This window comes from Mytilus edulis, chromosome 3 (genome assembly GCF_963676685.1).
Source record: "Mytilus edulis chromosome 3, xbMytEdul2.2, whole genome shotgun sequence".
Classification (NCBI taxonomy): Eukaryota; Metazoa; Mollusca; class Bivalvia; order Mytilida; family Mytilidae; genus Mytilus; species Mytilus edulis.
The window spans coordinates 47,193,925-47,202,186 of NC_092346.1; positions in this window are offsets into that span (position 1 = coordinate 47,193,925).

Genomic DNA, 8,262 nt, shown 5'->3' on the forward strand with positions numbered 1-8,262 from the left:
GGGTTTGTGTTGCTTATTCTTTAGTTTTCTATGTTGTGTCATGTGTTCTATAGTTTGTCTGTTCGTCTTCTTTCATTTTTAGCCAGGCATTGTCAGTTTATTTTCGATTTATGAGTTTGACTGTTCCTCTAGTATCTTTCGTCCCTTTTTAACATCCGTTCGAAATTGGAGGGAGTAATTTGATTTTATGTTTTCTACATACTCAATATTACTAATAACTCAAAAGTTCTGTGTCGAATCAATAGACTATGGTAGTTTTCCAGTTGTAGTTCTTCTTCATTTTCCTCCACTACTACGGTATAACACTGCTATATTGTAGTGAGATAACCTGGACGGATTTAAACAGAAAGATTTTGAACGCAGAGAAAATGTGTACCTTATAATTAGCATGACTTTATTTACTTTGAGATGAACAAATATTTAAATGATACATATAAAGGTAATTGATTTCTTTAAGCCATAATCTACACGGACCCTGATACCGAGACCGATACCTCGACTGACTAAAAAATAGAGGGACAATAATAATGTTAAATATACGATATGAATAACCTTGTATAACTTTGTTACACCCAGGAGTGATAAAACATATAAATTCATTATTCTGTAGTCGGTTTTTATAATTTTTCATTGGTATCAGGCTGAAAAAAATATTTCTCGTTTCTTTTTTGAATAATTTCTGATGTGTTTGTGATTTTCAAACTGTTTTCTTCTTTTAGTCGAATAATACTGATTGTTCTGTTTAAGGAGTAAACTACATTCCGTGTAGATTTAAAGGGGGAAATAATAAAAATGGCTATACTCTTGAAATACAATGAAAATGAAATACACCTTTTTACGTTCCAGGGAGTTTGAATTGACTGTTTTTTCGTTAAAGCATATTTATAAAGCAAAATTATTTTAAGTAAAAAATATGTACTTCATCTCACTTCAGATTCATTATATATAATTATTTTTATATATTTAAATTACATTTTGATATTAAAACATTACAAATTCCCAGGACTATGACATGAAATATATGGGTCAAGTGACAATTGTGTCATTAATATTATAACAGAGTATGTATATTGAAATTAAAGAGAAGCTTCGTGCTATTTCAAATGTTTTAACTGTTGTATTTCTTAATTGTATTCTTTTAACCTTGTTTGTATAGGATACCTAAGCTTCGCAGAATTTCCATACGAGCAACGGTACATTGCCCGCTTATTTGCATTTTAGAAATTGTTTATTAAAATGGCTAAAATTATGTGTGCAATGAAAGAGGGTCTTCATAAATATCGTTAAACTGTTTACTAACGTAGTAGTATTCACATATATGGATTGTAAAAAATCTCTAAAGAACTTCTGAATAATTCTTAATTTTGATATATCTCTTAAATAATATCTATTTTCAATCACCACGTTAAATTAAAAGTTAGATCGATTACACCATCGCACTTAACAGAGCTTATTTTTTTATATATAAAAATGGGAATCGTTGATAGAAATTTCGTGTTTTGGGTTATAATATAATATTGTGATGAACCACACTAGTGATTATGCAAGAAAATAAAATGATAATGCTGAACCTTTTGATGGACAATATATTTGTTGAGTTTGGAGGATTGATATTTGAACAGACAGTCGGTATTCAAATGGGTACTAATTGAGCATTCCTATAGACCGATTTATTTTTGTACTCGTTTGAAACAGAATTAATGTAGAACCATTTAAAAGACAAAATTCCTTGAAAAATTCTTTAATTTCGCTTTGAGATAGATTGAGTTCTACATAAGAAAATGCCTGTACCAAGTCAGAAATACGACAGTTGTTATCAATTCGTTAGATGTGTTTGAGCTTTTGATTTTGCAATCTGATTACGGACTTTGCTTTTTGAATTATCCTTGAAGTTCAGTATTTCTTGTGATTTTACTTTTGTTGTTGTCCTATCATTGAATAAGCCAGTACTAGCACAAAGCGCGAGGTATTTCAAGCCAGCAAACCAGGTTCATCCCACCATGTATTCTTAAAATGTCCTGCACTAAGTCAGGAATAAAGCAGTTGTTATCTTATAGTGTATTTCTATATATGCTACATGGTCGGTTTTCTTTGTTCATGTTGCACTTCATCATGTTCAGTAAATCTGTTTTTTCGTTGTTTTCCTCTTATAGTTGATTTGCTTCCCTCGGTTTTAGTTTGTAACTCGGATTTGTGTTTTCTCAATCTATTCATGACTTTTGAACAGCGGTATACTACTGTCTTCCTTTTACATCTCATACACCCTAATGAACTTAAAATTAAAAATAGCACTGATACAAGATGGACTGCTTCATCTACGACGAGATTAATTATTCATACCTTGATTTTTTCCTCAATTTGAAACAGATGGACGTCTTCACACTAACAGGTATTACAAACGGGACGATTTCAACTTCCCATTTATCAATCCTTTTTCGCAGCAATAACATACCCCCTGTAGTGACGCTGTTTCGTTTTAAATCTGGTTGGGTGTTGTGTTATGTCTTATCGTTTGTGGTTTTAATGGTATTTTTTATCTTCTTTATGTATGTAAAAGTACAGATGAAAATAACATAGTTTTACGTCATTTATAAGATTTCGAGTTTGCAACTATATATAACTATAACTATAGGATTTATTTCTTTTTACACACTTCAGTTTGTTAATTTGTAAAAAACCGACATGATTACAAAATACAAATAGTTACACCATTACTACATTGTTACTAACAAAATTCTTAATTAATATTCTTGTAATGTTTAAAAACTGATTCTCAATTTTGACTTCTAATTTTAGAAATTTACCTGTGCCGTCACTTTTTTCAGTTTCCATATTTTTGTTATTTTCCTTATTCACTCGTTAATCAGTGAAACATTTCTCTACGAAATGTGTTGTCGAAAGGTCCGAAATATCGTGGGCCTAAATCCATCAATTGGAAATACAGTTTTAAAATTTTGATGGACTCAGTCGATGATTATGCAAGGAAATGGGCTAAACGTGAAAAGGAAGACGTAGACACCCTATCCGAATGGATTAAGGCAGTGAGGTTGTTAATACAAATCAGAATCAAGATACTGAATGGGTCCATCAATGCCCATGCTACGTCAATCTTTAAAGACCCAAATGTTGCTAAACACTTATCCGACCTCCATGATAAATATGTTGTTGTCCCCGCAGACAAAGCCCTAAATAACATGGTTTTTGTCTGTAAAAGTCACTACATTAATTGCTTGATAAACGAATTAGGTATAGACAATTCACTTGGAAACTCAACATATACCCTCACGACACTTACCAAAGAGGAAATCATAGGTCTGTTCTTTGTTCCTTTGGTATTTCCACCAAAGATGAAGAACTGGATCTTCCATCACTGTATTGGATACCTAAACTACATAAGTGTCCTTACAAACAACGGTATATTGCTGGGTCTTCCAAGTGCTCCACGAAACCTCTTTCTAAATTATTAACATCTATTTTATCAGCAATCAAAGACGGGCTTCAAAGTTATTGTGAAACTGCCTATCCTAGAGGTGGCGTGAATCAGATGTGGATACTTAAAAATTCCAAAGATCTTTTAGAGTACATACAATCTAACTCTCTTTCATCTTGTAACAGTATTAAAACATTTGACTTTTCTACTCTTTACACAAGTATTCCACATTCCAAACTAAAAGACAAATTATACAAGTATCTTGTCTTAGGGAGGGATAAATCATACTTTGTAAAGAATCACTCTGATTCAAACAAAAAATTCTCTGAAACCGATATTATCAAGATGCTTGATTTCTTGATTGACAACATATTTGTAACGTTCGGAGGACGTGTTTTTCAACAGACTGTCGGCATCCCAATGGGAACAAACTGTGCCCCTCTACTTGCCGACTTGTTTCTTTATTATTATGAGGCTGACTTCATGCAGGAACTTCTTAGGAAGAAAGATATACAGTTAGCTATTTCCATTAACTCTACTTTCCGCTATATAGATGACGTTCTTTCAATAAACAATTCAAAATTTGGTGACTATGTTAAACGCATCTATCCCATCGAATTGGAGATAAAGGATACAATAGATACAGTTAAGTCGGCTTCATATCTTGACTTACATCAAGAAATTGACAATGAGGGTCGGTTGAAAACAAAAATTTACGACAAAAGAGATGATTTCAGCTTTCAAATTGTGAACTTTCCATTTCTAAGTAGCAACATTCCAGCGGCACCTGCATACGGGGTATATATATCCCAATTGATACGATATTCCCGTGCTTGCATTTCCTATCATGATTTTCTTGATAGAGGGTTACTGCTCACAAGGAAGCTATTAAACCAAGAGTTCCAAATGGTGAAGTTGAAATCATTCCTAAGCCTTCGTAAATTTTACGGACGCCATCACGAGTTGGTTGACCGTTATGGAATAACCGTTTCACAAATGATATCGGATATGTTCCTTACGTCGTAACTACAATCCCCTTCCCTTTTATGAATGTGACCTACCGAATTAGACTATTAACCGGATTTGTAATCACATAAGCAACACGACGGGTGACACATGTGGAGCAGGATCAGCTTACCCTTCCGGAGCACCTGAGATCACCCCTAGTTTTTGGTGGGGTTCGTATTGTTTATTCTTTAGTTTTCTATGTTGTGTCATGTATACTATTGTTTTTCTGTTCGTCTTTTTCATTTTTAGCCATGGCGTTGTCAGTTTGTTTTAGATTTATGAGTTTGACTGTCTCTTTGGTATCTTTTGTCCTTCTTTTAGACATATTATGTATCTATATTATTCGTGAAATGTATAAAACACAAAATCGGACAAAACGTTCATTAACACCGCCTTGGTTTTTTTCCAAAAGTCATTGACTTAAAACTCAACCTTGAACAGGCATTGCTCTTTCCTTTTAGTTAGTGTTACCTTCAACTTTCTGTCCTTCTATTTTACAAAATACTTAAAGATATTTTCCTTAGTGTTTTTTTTTTTTTTTTTAACTTTCGGAAATTCAGTTTATTAGTAAATTTTAGTGAACAAAAGACCTTAGTGTACATTAAAAAACGTGTAATTTCTTGTAGATACATTTTCCTTTTAAATAATGGCATGTAAGGATCGGAATTATGCCGTGTGGATATATAATAATTTTCAATAGCTAAATTGACTGCGCGTCATCCCAATAATGGCTTCAATTTTCACGATTGAAACAAATGAAACGGCGTAATGGGGACATTATTTTTGCGAAATAAATCTGAACGTCTGTTCTTCTAATTCACAGAGTGCCTGTCCCTTATTTTTAATTAATAAGGAGATTGGTAAATTCTCAGCTTCTAATTATATAAACAGAGCCAATGAGTTTAGTCAATGAAATATTCTCTTTATATATATATATACAGTATGTGAAATGTGCGTAAGATAAGTACTTTATAAACGCCTGTGCTCATTGTTCACTGTGTGATGATCCCTTCATACAAAGGTTACCGGTCGTCCTAGTCATAGGTTTTAAGCATAAGAATCGATAAGGTTTCGAAAATGCCTATTCTAGTTGTTTGCCAGTTTGCCAGTTTCGCAAAAATAGTTAACAATAAAGAATAATTAGCCGTCGAAAACTTATAGAAGCCGACATGCAATGAAATTTTAACGGGTTTTTCTGTAGTTTAGGTAACCAATACATAGTAGAGACTTTCAAATTTTCAGAGGAGGTCTTAATCTTGAATGTGTTAGTTTCATGCTTATTAACTATTTGACTCTTTGTGGAGCGTTAGGCCTTGCATGTAGATAAATCTAAACTTTCATTCTTAAGCACTTGTAAGAATTACGTCATATCACCACCATCACATTGTTTCGGCTGCTTTGCCGATCTGTTCGATCACAGAAAGCTTTGCGAGTACTTGAATTCTGTTTTTAATACCATAAGTGGGCGTATATTTTATACTCTTTAATCCATTATAAAATAATTTTCGTAATGTGATTTGCGGATATCACCAATATTGATCAATTTCCAATAATAGGAATTAAGTGACTTTTTCTTTGATTTTTCTTATTTACACCAATTTTTACAAAAGAACGAAATGCTTCATGAATAATCTGAGCATACTTTATACTGTACACGATGTTTTATACATTTTTTCAGAATGTTAATAACCTCTTGATCTTGGGCGATGTTGAGGTCTCCTGAAATTCCCTGTCCATAGGAACCATATCTAAACTTCAATGTGTTACAGTTTAATATTGTTGTTAGAAATTAAAGGAAACTCTATGCTATCATTTTCAAATTATGGAGGTATAAAGTGGTAGACAATAAATTACTAAAAACAAGAAATATCTTTAAAAAAGATATCCGACGTATTTAAATTTGAGTATATGTTTAAAACTATCATTTCGATAATCTTCAGAAGCACAAGGATACCATTTAAATAACGTTTTCTCTGTTTGTGTTCAGTATTTTTGGTCCTCGTATCTTTCTGTTTACATTCACCAAAATACCGCGGAGATCTCACATGCGGAGGTGCGTTCTAAAAGTCATGTACTTTCGTACAACAAAGTTTACATTAAAAATTATATAATTGTCCCGAATAAACAGCTGTCACGGATGCAAAGAGCTATTGGAGAAACAATTATTTTAATAAAAATATAAATCTTTGTAAGATCTAGTCAAATATTTATAGTTTTTCACTTGCTTTCCATCACGATATAATTAACGAGACGTTTTTTTTCAAACACAACCAAATCATCCACCATGACAGCATTTTGTCCAATCACAGAAAGGATTTTCGAGCATGCGTTTTCTGTTGCCATAGTTAAGCGTCCTTAAGTTCAAAGGGCACAAAGCGAAACTATACCGACTACGTCGGAAAACGAATAAAATCAATTCCTCTGTTAAAGTATTTCAATTTTAGAAAATACTTTTTATGATCTAAAGGTTTTGTCTTTTGATGCTGACATCAACTGCCATAGTTTTTGATTCACTAGTGACTACCACCGTTTCACTTGTACTGGGTATAACTGTTCACATATAGTTGATTCAGAAAAAACACTGGCTTGCAACAGGCACCAATTAAATATTTCAGGGTTGATCATTGTTGTGAGAGCTGATTCTTCACATACCATGGGAGTTTAGTGGAGCACTTCAACATAACAGTAATTGTCTTACCTCCTATACATTTCTAGGAATATGATTAGTAAAAAACAACCGCGCGGAGAACGCGTATATTCAATCTAAGGTTAGTAATCTGGGTTTAATGTCCCTTTATAAAAAACAAAATGGTACTGAGAAACAATCTTAAAGGTTTCAACTGAAGAGGATAAGTTTGAAAACAAATCATATAACAAATTTAAATCTAACAAGTTTGTATTGTTGGCATTAGTTTTTGTATGACCAATGGAAGTAGTTTCTTAATGTAAACGGTATTGAAGACTTGCTTTGGTAGGTCACTAGTCTAAATATCCACATGTTCAGATAGTCTGCAAGATAAATTCGTTACATAGTGTGCTCAGTAAATTCCATATGGGGATTCCAGCTTCGCTATCAACACATATGGAATTTACTGACCCAATATGTACCATATTCGGTCACTAGCACACTATGTAATTTATAACATTGGAAAGATTTGAATGATTGGTTTATTACGCAATTTTAAGCATCATTATGCTATTTATTTACAGTTAGTTTGTATTGGTGGAGGAAGCCAGTGTCAAAGGAGGACCAACGACATTCGTTAATAAAACTCATGCTTCTAATCAATTGTAATCAGAGTCGAGCACACCTGCCACGTGCAGGATTTAAACTCAAAACCTGTTGACAGTCTATGTGCAGTAGTTAGATTAAACCTTAACCATAAAACAATGTTCACCTATTCAACGACAAACCGAAATAATAACCTTTAATAATGCATGTACACAGCTACTTTTGCATAGGTACTATGTCTGTACTAAAATTTTGTAGTACTGATTATCTACTTTTAATATTCAGTACTATTTTGTTACTCTAAAATTATTGTAATATTAGGTACCTGTATTTTACAGTACTTTATTTGTACTTGAAATTTAGGTACTATAGATTTTTGGTTACTACCGTTACATTTTCAGCATTTTGAAAGTTTTTCTTTTTCAAATCTCTTAAAGTTATGATTTTCAAACATGGAATATCGTATTATTTATGTATCAAAATAGTAAGTAAAAATCAAGTACTGTAAAATACCAGTACATACATATTACAATAGTCTTAAAGTAAAGAAATAGTACTAAATATTAAAAGTAAATTTCCAGTACTGCATTTT